We start from the raw sequence: 18432 nt of genomic DNA on the forward strand, positions 1-18432 counted from the left end.
AGCATAGTCGATGGCAGAAATATATGCAGATATATCTGACCATCGTGCTCTGTGTACGGGTGGTCAGGCAACTACCCGTACACTTACTGCACAGGGTGCTGGGGAGGGGGGCGCAACGCGATCCCCAGCCAGATGGCTGTGATGGTTGTTGAGTGTGTATGAACAACTATCATCTGCAGTTATACCTTTCAGGTGTGTACCCAGCTTAATGTAGGCCTGGCCAACCTGTCCCAGCATACCCCCCCCCCCCCCCCATCCATCAGCTGGTAAAGCATGCTGGAGAGCTACAGGTTGTTGTAAAGCTTTAATTACCTCTCTAAGCCCTGCCCCCTCATTACAGTAAACCTTTCAGATTGCTCATGCTTTGCCTGTGGGACAGTCTCCTGTCTGAGCTCCTGGGTGTTGGACACAGACAAATTTCCCCTTGTAACTTTTTTTTATTTTGTTAATCCCCCCCCCCCTGCCAACGGGATTATAAAACTATTACCCCCTGATCTGAATTTGGACTTTGTCTCAGTAATAACAGTGACTCAGATACCAGCGACTGACAAGGTAACTGTCTGGATGATTGTAGGGTGAAGTATAGAGTCTCTCTCATTTGTGTGGTACTGTAGTTTATTTTGTAGGATATTAATGCTGTGTGTATTAGACACTGCTGTGTATTAGAACGTGCTGCTTCTAGGCAAATAGTCTCTCAGGGGGGAACTTCAAAGCTTTCCCATAAAATGTGAAATGTAATATTTATGTTTTAAAAAAAAAAATTGGACAAATTAGATGTTTAAAATTGTAATTTGGGTGTGGCTGGAATCACTGTAATATTGAGAATGTATAAAATGGGTAGTGGCTGAGTGGGGCTTATTTATAGAAAGTTTTGTACATTTCTGCAACTTTTACTAAGTTCCTGTGGTGCGTTTGTGCGTGCATGCATGTGTGTGCTTTTTCTTTGGCTTGCTTTTGTCTTTTAAAATGACTGCTGCTTTATTAATCTAGGCAGACTCACCCATAGGCGAACTCAGGGGGGGTTCCGTCTGCCTGGAAACCCCCCCCCTTCCCAGCCCACACCATGACCACAATAGAAATAGTAATATAATAGAATGTTACTAGTGCTGCATGTTCTTCTCAGTATCACAAATGAAATAATTAGCACCACCTGCGGATCTTTTAATATGTATCAGTAAAGGTGCATACACACAATGATTTTTTGAACGATTATCGTTAAATGATATAGTTTAACGATAATCGTTTGAAAAAATCGTTCACTTTCTGAGTCAAACGATGATGTTCATGCGCGTTCACGTTTGTAGTTTGTAGTTCAGTCAGACTTGTCAACTCAACAATTTTCATTAAGTTAATATGCAAAAATTGTTTGTAGTTCATAAAAATCGTTCATTACATTTAAATGAACATAGTAAACGAACAACTTTAGTAAACGATTTGAGTTCATTTTTTCAAGGTAGAAAATCGTATACTAAAATCGTTCATTAACTCAATCGTTGTGTGTGTATGCAGCTTCAGTAATAACCTGTACACCAACTAGGAGATCTGGAAAACATTCACTGTTAGGGATGTGCTGCTATAGAGCCCAATATGTACATATGTCCAGGGCAGTGCTAGGCTTTTTGCTGATCCTCCAGACTCCCGGAATAGCTCTAATACTCTGGAATGGTACCTACATCTAAAATAAAAACATTAAGCTCAGGCAGGATGGCCATACTGCCGAATCTAATGGCTTTCTGTGATCACTGGTCCTCTATATCAGTGGTTCTCAAACTCTGTCCTCAGGACCCCACACAGGTCACGTTTTGCAGGTCACCCAGCAGCTGCACAGGTGTAGTCATTACTCACTCACTCACTCACTCACTCACTCACTCACTCACACATTTTAAAAGATTCGCAGGTGAAGCTAATTATTTCACTTGTGATTCTGTGAGGAGACCTGGAAAACCTGTACTGTTTGGGGTCCTGAGGACAGAGTTTGAGAACCTGTGCTCTATATGCTGGAATTATGTCACACAATACAGTTTGTATGACTCATATTTTTAAAACTGGTTAAGTACTAATTCTACCCTTCTTTATGGACTGGCCACACTCACTCTAAAATCAAGCATTTGGAAATCCCCCTCTAGAAATCCTGCGTTTTCCACTGGACTCACCATAATTGTGCCTGAAGCTCACAGGCTATTACATGAGCCCTTATAGATGTCTGCAGGGAGTTCCTAAAAGCATAGCAAAAGGTCCAATATTGAATGCATGTATGCATTTCTCCCAGCTGTCCTGACTTTTGGGAGACTGTCCTAATCTGAGGGGACCATCCAGCAGATCGGTGCATTGGCCCCACTTTAAGGACGTTTATGTGGTGCCGCACATACGTGGGGAAGGATACTGGGACTGGGCACACCCCTGACATGTTGTGATCACACCCACTGCGCCCGCTCGGTCTACTGAATACAATAATAGGTTGGATGGTATGTGCATGGGCCGAAGCGGCAGACCCTTATCCATTCCTGACTGGGATCTAATCGGGTCAAATCTGTTGTCTGTTCGCTGTAATGAGTCACTAAGTCCCTAATGAGGCTACACAGCACCACATCCTAGGGAAAGTTCTCTTTAGGTAAATTGTAGGAGACTGGGATGTTAGTATGATGTTTACGGTTCTGCTCAGTGCCGCAGGCAGCGCAGTAATAGTGACCCATCTCTGCCATCTGTTACTGACCTGCGCACTTTTACCTGATAAAATCCGATCTCTATATTTCTACTTTATATTCATACGGCATTCTGTATAGGGGTATTTTAGAGAACAATATTCATAAAATGTATGTTTCCATTTTCAAACCTTTTATATTAATTACGTTTCTATATACCAAAATAATGAAATCATAAAATGAGTGTACCAATTAAGAAAGCCACCAAAAAGTTACAGAAGCCATATAAAGTACAACAAACATTATAAATACATTTATTTCAAATAATTATTTAAATTTATTACTAAAATAATATTTTTATTATTAATATTGTTCTAATCATCTGGCCTGAAAATATAGCACTAAATTGAATTATGTAAAGTGATATTTCTCCTATAGCATCATCGTATATGAGCAACAAAAGTCTCTTTCCATATACATTTACTATTAAAGTAATAACTGTTTCTGGGACATTATACATACCTGTCCACATAGATTCAGAGTAATAGTAATTACTGGGACATTATACATACCTGTCCACATAGATACAGAGTAATAATTGTTTTTGGGACATTATACATGCCTGTACACATAGCGTAATAGTAGTTACCGGGACATTATACATACCTGTCTACATAGATACAGAGTAATAATTGTTTCCCTACAATTAGGGCCAGATTATCAATGGGGCATGTGGAGCTGCAGCTCCAGGCCGCCCATCAAAATAGGCCCATAGCAGCTGCTGTAGCCAGGTTTTTTCTTCTGCTACAGCAGCCTGCCCTGCTAGCGGCTGGCCAACACTCATTGAGACCCCCCCATGCCCCCACCCTTGGCCATCCACTATTTAAGCACCAGAGATAAGAGGAACGGTGTAAGACATCACTAACCTTTCCTCAGTGCTTCCCCTGCGCCACATAACATTAAGTGCAGCCCACTTCCACCACCTCCCACTGCCTATGCGCTGAGCAGGAACTTATCTCTGGGAAGGGGACGGGGCCAGCTGACCGGGTTCCTGATCCTGACTCTCAGGTGTCAATCTTGCAGTGCAGCTGAGACTCTTACTGCTGTCCTGGCTGCTGATCATCGGTAATCTACATGTACAGTCCTCATGAAAAAACCTTAGGATCTAGAAACGTTGACAATTTCTGTACCAATGTTTATGCCTATTTAAACACCTTTTTCCAAACCAATTGGGAGTGCCGCCTCTTCCTTGCTGTTTGTGGTGTATTATATATATTATAATATGAAAAAAAAAAAAAAAATTTATTATTTTAGTCTGACTGCCCAGCCACCTCTGTCTCTGGTCCCTGCTCAGCTCCACCTCCTCTCTGGCTCGCCCACCATCTTTTTGCTGGTCTTCTCCAGGACATCCCCCCCCCTCTTTGCAACTCCATCCACCCTCCTCCCTGCCATGGCGGCATCCTGTTTCCCCACCTACCCCTTTGCGGCACCGTCCCAACCCCCTGGCTTCTATACTTACCACAGCATCTGGTCCTATCCAGAGATTATCAAGGACCAGGGGGGTGGCTCCATCCTGTTGTGGACATAAAGTAAGTACGAGGTGTGTCGTACCCTCTGGACTTGAATGGGTATGAGATGCTGGTGGCTGAATAGCCACCAATTCAAATACTGATGCCGGAAACCTGAATGGTGAATATCCTGACTGGGGCTGGTAAGTACCATAACCCTCATCCCCAACCCTCACTTAGTGATACCTAACCCTAACCTCCCCCAGGTGGTGCTTAACCCTAACCTCCCTCCGGTGATGCCTAACCCCCCTTTCCGCATCCTTAATCGGGATTCTGGCACTCGCGATGCTGACGCCGGTATCCTGATCTCCTTTGAGATTTTGACATTATGCCGGGTGACTGGATTCCGGGTTTGGTACTGTATATCAGCTGCTGGCATCTCATCTGCTAGCACTATAACTACATTCCCTCAGGGGCACATACTTGGGCAAACTTTTACACTTGTATCTTCCACCACACAGTTTCCCCACACTCACTGCTGTTGGTGGCTGAAATGTCTACCACAAGCTGGCATTCCAGCTGATTCCCTGCAGAACTGTTGTGACACTCAGGCCCTGATTAAGAGCCCGACGCTCTGACAGAGCGCTCGCTCTGAATCAGGGCCGTCCTTCTGAATTTTTAGAGCTGCCTCCTGGCCACTCGTATAGCTGTGGGTGACCACCCACAGTTATAGCGAACGGCCAGGAAGATGGTCGCGATGGTCAAGACCATCGGGCTTGCGATGAGACCCTTGTGGTAGGGTCTTGTTGCCGCAAGCCCTGGAGTGCTTTTGGCTCTATCAGAGCCGAAGGCACTCCCACTGACATAATTTGTGATGTCAATGGGGCCGGCCCCAGACGGTAGGCGTTCCCATGGGTACGCCTCCATCTGGCCAGCCACGCCCCGGCACGCCCACCAAAGGGGGCGTGCTGTCACTCACCGTCAACAGCACGCACCCTTTGTAGCGAGACCCATAGCGACGGCTTGCCCGTCGCTATTCAGGTCTCGCGCATGCGCACGACGGAGCCGCCTCCGTCGTGCGCACTGTGCCAACATCGACCCGCTTGCGAGCGCTCAGCACTCGCGAGCGGGTCTGAATTAGGCCCTCTGTTCACAACAGCTGTGTGTGGGTGGGGGTTCTAAATTGTATAGAGAATCCCCTGATAAAGTGGGTTCTGCTTTTCATTGTGGCATAATGTGTGTTGTGGGGGCACCACAATGTGACATACTGTCAGTGGCGGGCTGGGCCGGGGGGCAGGGTGCCATCTGCCCCCGGGCCGTTAAAATTGTGCAGCATTAGGGCCGCCGCTGCACTCTATGCATATATCAGTGACAGCCGGGGAGGTTGCTGTGCCTGCCTCCCGGCTGTCACTGTCAGGCTGCAGCAGTACAACTAGATCGAAAAGGGGCCAGCAGACACCGAAAGTCACTGGAGAAGCTACAGGGTGGTCCTCCGGATGTATGTGCTGACCACATACACTCACTGTAATAGCTATTAATCGGTCGGAAGAAGGGAGGCACGGGAGGGTGGACGGAGCCTTAGGGGACCACCTGCTGAGCCTGAAACATTGAGAGATCAGTGCTTTTAGCCAGGGGGGTGTGGTGTGGGCGGAGTGTGACTCGCTACTCCTGCCACGCCCACACCACACCCCCAGTATGGAGGCACTGATGATCTCTCAATGTAATGCAGGCTCAACAGGTAATCTCCCCCCCCTGTGTGTTCTGTGTTAGGGGAGCGGGGTGATCTATGTGTGGGTGAAGCACTATGTCAAAATGGTGGGGGGAGAGCTGTCCAGAGTGAGTGGGGAGAGTGTTTGTGTGAGGGAGGATCTGAGTAAGGGGGAAGATCTTTGTGAGGTGGGGGATCAGAGTGAGGGGGATCTGTATGGGTGCAGCGCTGTGCATGTGTGACAAGGTGATCTCAGTGATTGGTGAAAGGTGTGTGTGGGGGATCAGGGGGGGTCCTAGTCCCGATAATTATAATTTCTTGTCGCCAAAATTGCACGCGTGTGTGTGTGTATATATAAATAGATATAATATGCATCACGCCAAACTCTAACTTGTCTCCGGGTGAATGAGATGAATTTATGCCGCTGGGTGCGGTGGTTGGATGCTGTATGACGCAATCGCAGTTTGTCAGTGTGAAGAGGAGCCGGTGAGGAAGCTGAGGAGCTGCAGCCAGCGACACACAGCGCAGCAGCCAGATGCTGGTAGGAACTCAGTAACACTGTTAGCAGGACAGCTGGAAGAGAGGCAAGTGTGTTGTTGCTGGCTACTATAGAGGCAGGCTGCGCATGTGAGGCCATGGCATTTACTAAGTCCTGATAGTGACAGTCACACTGGCAGCCGCAGTCATCTCTCTCATGTCTGTGTGTCTCTTCCCACCCTCCTGTGTCTCTAATTTATATCCCCATTCTGTCTCTATCAGCTGATATTATATTATATATATAAAAAATAAAATATTGGTATGTATCCACAGTCTCCCTACCCCCTAAATGTGTTACCTGCTCCATTTCTTCCTCTGTCAGTGGTTCTCAAACTTGGCCCTTGGGACCCGACACAGGTCACGTTTTCCAGGTCACCCAGCACCAGCAGCTGCACAGGTGTAGTCATTACTCGCTGATACATTTTAAAAAATCCACAAGTTGAGCTAATTATTTCAATTGTGATTCTGTGAGGAGACCTGGAAAACATGCACTGTTTGGGGTCCTGAGGACCGAGTTTGAGAACCTTTTATAGAAATGATAATAATAATGATAATAATAACCTGTGCTCTATGTGCTCCCCAGATCCTATTTTCTATTTGGAGTTGTGACCTTTGCTTGCCAATTGGGTACAGCCAAACAGAGGAAGCAGGGTTGAAATAAATGTAGTGTAGGGATATAAATGTGCACTGTGTGCCTTTAACTAAACTGAGGACGTCATTCAGAGTCTGTCGTTGCGGCCGCTCAGTCGTACGCCACCGATATTCGCTAAACTGCACAGGCGTAAAATTCGCAATGCGCGTGCGCAAACTAGCTATTACGATCAGAAATTTCTCTCTCCTTGAACACAGCCAGGTCATTAGTTTGAGTGACAGGATGAGGCGTTTGTGGGTGGTAACAGGGGAAGGTGCTTGTAAACGGGGGAGTGGAGATCCAAACGTATGCAAACGGCATTTTATGGGAGTGCACAATTAACTAAGTAGTGTCATGGCACATGTGACATGGGAGGGTTTTACACTGACTTGATCGTAGTGCTTAAGAGAGGGTATGGTCAACCTTAAGCTCTATGAGCAGCTCCGATGGTTCCTGATGGTCTCGATTAATCCTTATATGCCCGGAGATGACGTGTAATGCGAACGAGAAGGGGCGTATTTTTAGTCTTACGGCCGCATCCTCCCCTCGCTCGTCCAGCTAACTGTCCCATCTTAACGACGCAACTTGCGAGCGCTTCATTTGCATATCCGGCCCCTTTTATCTTACGACCGAGCGGCCACAGCGACCGACTCTAAATGAGGTCCTGAATCCCTTAACCACATACGGTCCCGCTGCTAAAGGAGCCGTTTAAAGAAAAAAAATATTAATTAAGGAGTGCTTTAATGCACAGGCAGTGTGACTGCAGACTGGCCTAATAAGAACAACTGAGAGAGGGGGTCAGAGGAATGTGGCTCTCCCCTTACTTTGGGTGTCCTGGTGCTGGTGATCCATTTCATCAGCGCCACTATGTCAACAACGCCATTGCCGATGCCCATGTCTTGTTTAGCACACGGACATATAATCAGGTGATCTGCATTGCTTTTTTACAGAGGGAACCACCTTAGCAAGTGAATATGGCTGCCCCCAGTGTAAGCCATGAGTGGAAAGGTATAACGCTATTACACTGCTTTCTGGTTTGGGTCCTCGGTGCACGTTGTGCATGCACGGCTGTTGGTCGGTGCATATGTCACTGGGGGCTGACGGAGAGGGATCCAGAGCACCCCTCTCTGGAAGAATTTGCTAACTAGAAGCCCATAGGTTACTATAGGATAATAGGCTGATCCAGCAAGGAACACAGTTGCAAAGATGTACGCAATCGGTCGATTGTTGTATTCTGTGCATGCGTATGCATGAACTAGCAATTGCGATGGAAACTGCATTTGCAGAGGATATGCAGACCCAGAGCAGAGTGATTGACAAGAAGTGCCGTTTGTGGGTGGTGACAGAGGGTGGTTGGGCAAACGCAGGAATGCCAGTGCGTTTCAACGCCGTTGCATGCATAAATTACCCACTGCGATACCTGACGCCTCTTGAGGGCTCATAGCGTGTATAGTCTGGAGATGGCATTACCCTATCGGGCCAAGCTTCTAAATGCTTCACAATATGCTGGTAGAAAATCCAGGGCCACTGTCTTGTGTTTGCCCCCCAGGCTGAAAGTTGCCAGCCAGCCCCTGCATACTGTGTATTGAGGATATTACAATCTGGCATAATGTGTATTGTGGGGGCACCATGATGTGACATACTGTTGATAAAGCGATGTGTTTTATATTTATTTATAAACCTTACTTGTTATAAGAAGAAATGAAATGATTCACACCAATACAGATTAACACTTAGGTTATTTCAGGAGCAGTAGGAATACTTGTAAAATAAATTTGACACCCAGTGCAGCATACCAATCAGCCAATTTCATACATACATACGGCAACTGCACCCAGCACCCCGCAGCTCCACGATGTGCTCCCTCTCTCCTTTGTCCTCCGACTGCTCCCCCTCCCTCTTTCTCTCATGAACTTTATACTATAACTCGTCCATATCTCTAACACATCCAAAATGGCAAATATTAATTTATTTAATATTCATACGTACTAGACCCGAATTGTTTGTCCTAACCATAATAATATGTTATCATCTTTTTCTCTGTTCCTATGTACCTTATTGTGTCTGCTTCTTGCAGGCCAAGGCTATGTTGGTTAACTCTATTTATAAAATCTGAGACTTGTTGTCTGCTGTTCTGCACACGCTAAAAACTGACATTTTACAGCTACAATTCTTATTGTTAAACCACTAAACAAGATGGCTGCTGCATTAGACACATGATTTGCTTACTTCAGAGGTGATAGAGTAGGCCCTATCCGCTCTAGGCTGAAGCCATTCGACAAATACGGTCTTCTACAACTCGCACAACTAATTTATATATTCTCAATTATTTCTATATATTCTTAATTGCAATAATAGTAATAGTGAAATACACAAGCATGCATATATTCATGAATTGCTGACGGAACTTGTACGACCACATATTCCTGCATTATCAGTTCCATCCTCATGAACTTCGTCAAAACTCTGAAGAAAGTTCATATCTCTCATAAATTGCATCGTCTGATTTCTTCTTAATACATTGGAAAATCTTCCTGAAGCATTTCACTAATATATAGAAAATCAACAACCTTATCATGACCAAAAAAATATTAACCTTCCTAATGTGTGCATCATATTGCTTAAGCAATTTCCAACCCATGCGAACTAGGTACTGGGGTTCGTCCAGGTGAACCAGCTGTCGGGAACTACACCCTCATGTTTATTTGTTCAGCAAATTAATTTTTAACCCGCGTAACTTCATTTAACCTTTATTTTATTTCTTCTGCATCAGAAGAATTTGATGTATATACAAAACTTTAACTCATATACTGTTTTTAATGTGACACAATATCCTGAAGTTGCTGCTGTAAGGTAGTGTGTGTGCTGCATTTAATTCAGTGTTTTATTGCTTGAAACTCTCTTACCACAATGAGGGGTATTCAATATGGGAGCGAAAAGTCAATGCTGGACTTTTCGCTCCACATCGGATATTTTCCTGGGATAAAGTTTAGGGCGCGCGCCCGCTTTATCCCCGTATTCAATATAAAGCCTACGAAAACTGGAAGCTGCGAAGTGGGATCTGCGTAAAAAAAACAAAATTTTCCTTGAATAAAATTGTAGGACCCCCCCCAAAGTTGTAAAAACATGGGGTTCACTATGGGTACCCCCGTTTTAGCCTGCAAATGAAAGTCGGGGATTTAAATAGCCGCAGCAGGTGTTTTTTCCCGACATTGAAGATGTGTTGCAGAAGAGCACTTAGGTTTTTTTTTTTTCGTTTTTTTAAGTGGTCCCATCAAATTTGGGGTACATGAAAATGGGTACTAGTATATTTTTATGTCCCCAAAGTAAGTTTTAAAAAATCGTGCAACTATGCACCTGCCGCTAATAGCCTATTCTAGAAAACAGCTGCCGCATACTTGCAGAATAGCCCTGAACCTATTTCCCTATTTTGAAACACTTTTTTTTTTTTTTTTTTTTTCCAATTTTAAATTCATTTTTTGGGGTGTCCCTATATATATATATTTTTTTAAACTGTTTTTGACAGTTATTTTTATAGCAAATTATTTTTATTAGAAAATAGTAGCAGATTATTACAGAAAGAGAACCATTTCAAAATCGATATTACAAAGTGACCCTGCAAAAATTAGGCCTCGATCAGATCCAAAAAAAACAAAAACCATAACATTTCCTAATCAGAATATAAAGAACCTTTATAATCAAAATAATAAAAAAGCAAAACAAAAACAACAACAAACAGTTAGGGAAGAGACAAAATAATGAGGGGTGGAGAGGGGAAAGAGAGAATTGCTGCATAATTAGAATATAGATCAAAAACAAAGCCACGGGAAATTTAATATTAATATATACTAATATATATAAATATATATAGCAGCTCCACTGGGTCACAATGGGTCCAGGCAGGGAAATAGGTATACCTTACACGAGTGTAGATCGGCTAGAGAGAATGGTTTTATAAGATACAGAATCCTTTAAAACTCATCCAGCGAGACCAGGTATCCCTAAAGGATTCATAATCGCAATCTGCGGAAGTCATCAAGTCATCCATCTCCATATATAAATCTATTCTTGTGAACCAGTCAGTCACCACAGGAGGAGAGTAGGAGCGCCATCTCACTGGGATAACAGCCTTTGCTGCGTTATTCAAATTACATAATAAAGACCTTTTATACCTCGAGAGGGTCCCGGACGACAGATGGAATAACCAAAACAGGGGATCCGTGGGAACCGGCTCACCCAGAATTATGGTTGAAAGGCGAATAACTTCTGACCAATAGGGCTGAAGGAGTGGGCATTGCCACCAGATATGAAAAGGGTTACCCGGGGCATTTAAGCAGCGCCAACATACATTGGGCACCCCAATCCCCATTTTAGAAAGAGTATCTGGGCATCTGTACCATCTCAAGATGAGCTTATACTGGGTCTCAACAACAGAGGTACTCTTGGAGCAAACGTGTGCTAGTGCAAATATCTTTCTCCATTGAATTTCATCCAGACTGGAACCAAGGTCACGGTTCCACCGCTCAGTGAAGCTAGGGAGAGAGATGCCAGCATCTGTAGAAAGAGAGCTATAGAGCAATGAAATAGTATGAGTGGGGGGAGAGGGACTTACGCATAGCTGTTCAAAAGGAGTATAAATCCTATTCAAGTTCTGGGGTGTCCCCAAGGAGCGTAAAAAATGATGAACCTGGTAATAACGCCAATACTCACTAGCCCGCAACCTCCATCTCTCACACACCCCCTCAAAAGATAGCACACCATCATCACTAACCAACTGCCCAACCCTGAAAAGACCTGCCCGCAACCAAGACTGGAAGTTAATATGGTCCGTCCCTGGAGGGAAACTATCATTAAAGAGGAACGCTGTCAGAGGGGAATTAGGAGCGGACACCGATGGGGATCTCCTCATGAACCTCCAACAGGACAACGTGGGGCCAATAGTGGGGTGCGCGAGATTGGGGAGAGCCGGAAGCCACGGAACTATCGACAAGGGGATCTCAAGTGCTTGTTGCTCTATGTATATCCATTGTTTAGGGGAGTCAGATCTAGTCCATTCTAAAATGCGGTGTAAGAGGCATGCTTGATGGTATCTTTTAATATTTGGAAGGGAAATACCGCCTCTATTCTTGTGCCGGGACATAAGATCCAACCTCAAACGGGGTCTATTTCCCTTCCAAATGAAGTCTCTAATTAGAGTTTGGACATCTAATAACCACTTAGGTGACAATTTGATTGGGAGAGTCTGTAGGAGATATAGGATCCTAGGTAAGAAGTTCATCTTTAACACGCCTAATCTTCCAAACCACGAAAAGGATTTAGTCTTCCACAGCTGCAAATCAGAGCGGAGTTTGGCCAATAGAGGGACAAAATTTGATTCAAATAGGTGGGTAAGGTTTCTAGTTAAAGTAACCCCGAGATATTTTAAATGGGTGGTATGCCAAGCGAAGGGGAAAGATGATTTGAGACCAGCTACCATCTGGGAGGGAGCAGTGATATTTAATGCAACAGACTTTGAGTAGTTGATTTTAAAGTTAGAAAGGTCCCCAAAGGACTTAAACTCTTCTGCTAAATTCGGAAGTGAAATTATAGGGTTCGTGATTGTGGCCAATAAGTCGTCGGCAAATAAAGCTAGTTTATATTCCTCCTTACCCACTTTGAAACCCGATATGTCAGGGTTTAGGCGAATGGAACGTGCCAGGGCCTCCATACATAGAACAAAAATCATAGGAGATAATGGGCAGCCCTGTCTCGTTCCATTTGTTATGGGGAAAGAATTTGAAAGGGAGCCATTAATTCTAATTCTCGCAGATGGAGACCTATATAAGGCAAGGATACGTTGAAGACAAACAGGTCCCAGTCCCAATTGTCTCAAAACTCCTGTCATAAAGTCCCAATCGACGCGATCGAACGCCTTCTCGGCGTCTGTAGATAATAAAATGGCTGGGGTATCAGTCGAGGAAATATGGTGGATAAGAGCTATAAGCTTGGAGGTGTTATCTCTGGCCTCACGTCCCAGGACAAACCCCACCTGATCGCTATGAATGAGGGAAGGCAGGGAGTGTTTTAGTCTGTTTGCGAGAAGCTTTGCGAATAGTTTGACATCGACGTTCAGAAGGGAAATTGGACGATAACTGGGACAGAGAGAAGGGTCCTTACCCTCTTTAGGGATTACTGTGATATGGGCTTCCATGGATTGTTTAGAGAAGGGTGAGGTATCGGAGATATTGTTAAAAGCTTTCAGGAGGATGGGGGCTAGTTTGTCCCGGAAGGCCTTATAGTAATTAATGGTAAAGCCATCAGGGCCAGGGCTCTTACCAGAAGGGGTAGACTTGATGACTTCTTCCAATTCCTGTAAGGAGAAGGGTGTTTCTAATTAATCTCTGACCAAGGTGTCAAGTTTGGGAAAACTAACTCTGGAGAGATAAGTGTCGATAGCTCGGTGTTTCCCGCCCACATTGGGGAAAGCCGCGGAAACTGGTAAGTTATAAAGCGAAGAATAATACGAACAGAAGGCTTCCGCAATTGAAGTGGTGTCATGAAGGGTCTGCCCCCCTCTATCTTTAATCGAGGAGATAAAAGAGCGCACCCTTTGGGTTCTGAGAGCACGCGCCAACATTTTCCCGGGTTTATTACCCCAGTGAAAATATTGACTCCTACATTTCCGAAAGGAGTATCTCACTTTTTCCAATAAAAGTTTGTTTAGGGCAGAGCGATTTTGAGTTAATTCTATTAGAACATCAGGGGATAGAGAGGATTTATGAAGAGATTCCAATTTATGAATTTTCTGTAAAAGGGAATCTATTTGGCCGAGACGTTGTTTCTTTAAAAAAGAGCCTAGTTGGATGCATTTTCCCCTAAGGACACATTTATGTGCCTCCCATATGGTAAGATTTGAGGTATCAGGGTTATCATTACAGTCGATATAGGCATCTAGAGTCTCTAAAAGCTGCGTTCTACAATAATCGTCAGTTAGCAATGATTCATTGAAACGCCATGTTCTAAAGAGAGGAATAGAGGGGGCGAGAGAAAGATCAACAGTAATAGGGGCATGATCTGACCATGTAGTTACGCCTATCGAGGAAGCCTGTACGAGATGGAGGTGACGGTGGCCAATGAATATATAATCAATTCTAGAGTAGGATCGGTGGCAGCTAGAATAATGAGAGTAGTCCCTGTCAGAAGGGTGAAACAATCTCCAGATATCAGACAACTGGTGAGCATGTAGCAAGCGCCTTACCTTTCTCAACGATCGGTGCGGGACGGAGGAAGAGCCCATCGAGGTATCTTGAGAGGGATCAAGGGTCCAGTTGAAGTCACCCCCGACTATCAGAGTTCCCTGCTGAAGCTCATCCACCCTGTCCAGAACCCTCTCGAGGAAAGAAGGCTGACTATGATTAGGGGCGTAAATATTGACAAAAGTAAAGAGATGATTGAAAATGGAACATTTGACCAATAAACCCCTCCCCTCCTCGAGGCAGTGTACCTCCTGGTCCACAATTGTCAGATGTCTTGCAAACAAAATGGCGACACCTTTAGACTTAGATAAGGAGAAATTTGAGTAAAATGCTGTAGGGTACCAGTAATTACTTAGCTTCATAGGAGTAGAAGAGTGGCGAAAGTGGGTCTCCTGTACGAGAACCACATCCGCACCCTCAGAATGGAAGGATCGTAAGGCTTGGGCTCGTTTCTCTGGTACATTCAACCCTCTTGCGTTAATGGATACTATACGGAATGGGGCAGCCATGAGGGAGAAAGACTAGGGCACAAATTGAGCATCAGAAGGGACTTGGTTAGAAGCAGCAATAACAATAATAGCAGCAAAAAATGAAAATTAAAAAAACAAAAAAGAAAAGAAACATAAAAAGAAGGGGGGGGAAAACAATAATAGATTTGTAGATCAATCACATACATACACAATATGGCAAGAAACAGTGTCAAAAAACCGCTACCGGACAAAAGAGGGACCACCGGGGTTCCCATGTCACGGGAAAAAATTTAGCGTCAGGGGGCACACAGGGGAGGGTAGTGACACAAAACATCCTAAATGCATTAAATTAGAGACTTAAGTGATATATAACATTCCGACAATATATAAAAATAAAAAACTTTCAGTGTAAATTTCCAGTAAAGGGAAAAATATAGGGAGGGAAAACCAATTCCTAATATCTTTCATGGAAGGAGAAACAATGAAACTCGAGTATACAGATAGTCAACATTAGAAATACAAGAGTAAACGGTTAGAGCATAATAGTTTAATTATCCAACTTCAGGTGGGATCAGTGTTGGTTGTAGAATTATTGCCTTTGGCTTTCTTCTGTTGTTTCTGCACTGTACGCCATTGATCTCGTTTTGGCTGACCTTGAGTAGTCGGAGATGGTGACAGAAAGGCTTGCCAATCCGGGAGATCAACAGGATCTATACCCAAAGAAGAGCAGAAATCCGGTAAATCTAAAGGCGTTTGGAGAGACACAGACTTGCCAGCATGAGATACTTGGAGAGAGAAAGGAAAGCCCCATCTGTATTTAAGATCATGTTTACGAAGAGATTCTGTCAAGGGCATCACCAATCGACGTTGTTGGAGAGTGCGCCAAGAAAGGTCTGGAAATATCTGCAGGGTCGTACCATTGAACTCCACTCCTTCTAGGGTACGGACTTTGCGAAGTATATCCTCTTTCTGTGAAAAATAATGAAGTCTACATATAACATCTCTCGGATAGTCGGACGCCAGACCCCTAGGACGCAGTGCTCTATGTGCCCGGTCAAACTCAATAGATTCACTAGGGTCCAGGTTAAGTAATTCACCAAAGATTTTGTTCAAGGCATCGAGCAGGCCAGATGGTGGAACATCTTCTGGAAGACCCCTGATCCGTATATTATTTCTGCGCCCTCTGTTGTCAAGGTCATCGAGTTTAGATTGGAGAAGTTGCATGGACGAGGACTGTTGGGAGATCAAGGTATGAAGATGGGAAAGTTGGTCATTAACAGCATCTTTCTCCTCTTCGAGGATCACTACTCGAGATCCTAGTTGTTTGACATCTTCCTGTACTACGGCAATTTGGGTTTGGAATGAGTCCTGAATTCTGGACTCTAGCGCCTGAATGTCCTGTTTGGAGGGGAGTGACCTGACATGAGTCAGGACTTCTGTAATTTCACCTCATAATTGTGACATCTGAAATTGGAAGTCACTGGCTGGGGGTGATTGAGCCATCGTGCACAGGGTTGTTGGGATCTGTTCCAAAGGCAATGTAGAAGAGTCGGCAGACTGGGATATAAAAAGATATGAGCGGAGATTTGTTTGGGAGGGTTTAGGACGTGGCGTCCTGGGATCTTTTTTCTGTGTATCTTTTTTTGGTTTTCCCATTAGGAATAGACAGAATTAATATATCATCATGAATAAGTGGATGGTAAGGGTCACAGTCCCCTGAGGGTATGGTTACATAGCAAGCATGGAGCAATAGGCAGAAGTTAGCATTTTACATAGTGAAATTCTTCTTTTCAGCCACCAGGGGGAGCCAGATCCTCAGGAATGAAAATACAAGCCTTATAATTCGAAAATCGGGTATGGTACCAGGTATGAGTAATGGTATTTAGGTTAGAGTATGATAAGATTTAAAAAGCTGAAAGCAAAGTCACTCACTGTGTATTAGGAGAACCTGGCAGCAGATACGACACAGGCCACCAGATCATGAGGATCTTATCTCAGGGGTCCACGATCCGGCAAAGGATCCTCCTTATGGATGAAGATGACCTCCACCTGATTCCCCCTCCAGATATTTATGTGATGCAGGAGGTCAGGGCCATGGTGACCCGCTGTATGGGAGGGGCAACGTCTGACTCCTCGGCAGCTGGCAGACTCAAGCAGTGTTGAGATGTGAGGAGGAACAGAGCAGCAGCCGACCTTCAGGTCTGTGCGGCAGCGGGAGGGAGAGGCTACCTCCGTCACCCACTACCAGGCGGACGGGCGCCGCAGGAGGATCAGGTGCCGACGGGCAGGCTCGTTACCAGTGCCGCGAAGATGAGTCCAGCAGCAGCCGCCAGTAAGGTCAGTGTGGCAGTGCAGGGGAAGCGTCCGGCTCCACCAAAAAAAAAAGCAGGGCGGGCGCCGCGGGTGGGTTCAGAGTCGGCGGGCAGGACCCAGCTGTAAGCGGCAGAAAGGATCCCAGCGGCAGCCCCCAGTAGGATCCGTGCAGCAGTGGGGGGAAGCGGCTAACTCCTCCTGAATCTGCAAGGCGGACGGGCACCGCAATCACTGGATTCCCCAGCTTGAAGGTGGTGTCCAGGCCGCAGCTTGCCGGGCAGGCAATTATGCGCCTCCTCAGCTCTAAAATCCCCTCTCTCCGCCAACAAAAGGCTTAGCAAGGACGGGTGTGCAAAAAGAGGCAGTAAAATCCCAACAAGGGGGCAAAAGGTGGGTGTTTTTATAAGTGGATGCAGGAGAGCTGTACAAAAGGTGTCTGCTCCGGTTGCTTGCCAGGCCACGCCCCCGACAGTTATTTTTAAAATGTCATTCCCAGGGGTGCAGGCTATTTGTTTTAAGCCTGCACCCCTAAACCCCAATTCTGCACTTTTTTTTTTGCCACCTATTCAGTGGTGAAAAGTTATCCCCGTTTTTTATCCCCGTTTTTTTTTCGAACCTGCGAAAAGTCTTTGAAATTGAATACGGTGTAAAACCAAAACCTCCGAAAATTACGTCATTGGTGCGAAAACATTGCAAAAACTGCGTTTTCGCTCCATATTGAAAACCCCTAAATGTCTGCGATATTGTTTATTAATAAGACCCATTCCAAAAGAATTCACCAGTAATCATTTATAAGCTCTATGCCCACACATATATAATATAACCCTTGTGGTAATATCATGGTTTACTAGACAATGGGCTCTATATATCAACATTATTTTTACTAAAATAATGTGAAAAAGGGTGTTTTCACACCCTTTTCACATTATTTTAGTATCACCTATAGTTATTACAGGGCAATTGGAGTAGAATTTGTAAAATTCTACTCCAACCCCTAAGTATCACTTATTTTTAGTAAGCAGATCGCATTTCCTATAACTGTAATGGGAAATGTGATCTGACCATAGTTACTAAAAATAAATGTGAAAAAAATATCGGGGAAAGCCCTGTGATAATAACGCCACCTGGAGGTGGCGTTATCCAGGGTCTCCCCTGGTTACCGGCCTCCTGCCCTGCTCTAACGGGGAGAGCAGAGCCGGGAGTCGGTCCCAGTAATCAGCTGTGTGGTCTAAACAGACCGCAAGCTGATTACTGTAAAAAAAAAAGAAAAAACAAATAGTAAAAACAAAAATGTACTTACCTGACTCCAGGGACCGGTGATTGGGCCTCCGGTGATGACTCCCCTCCGGTCAGCTGGTCTCCCACAGTGCACTGCTGCCCGGTCATCA

At 44.8% G+C, this 18432-nt stretch overlaps 1 protein-coding gene across 1 annotated transcript in view; it reads left to right on the plus strand.

Annotated features, from left to right (window-relative positions):
* Positions 1 to 292: 292 nt before the first annotated feature.
* Positions 293 to 18432, plus strand: part of LOC148480558 (uncharacterized) — a 55659-nt gene continuing 37519 nt past the window's right edge. The window contains exon 1 of the mRNA XM_088454214.1: positions 293 to 552. The gene's annotated coding sequence lies outside the window, so the exon portion shown is untranslated. The remainder of the gene's footprint in view (positions 553 to 18432) is intronic.

This window comes from Taudactylus pleione, unplaced genomic scaffold, assembly GCF_031769625.1.
Source record: "Taudactylus pleione unplaced genomic scaffold, aTauple2 ptg000610l, whole genome shotgun sequence".
NCBI classification, from domain to species: Eukaryota; Metazoa; Chordata; class Amphibia; order Anura; family Myobatrachidae; genus Taudactylus; species Taudactylus pleione.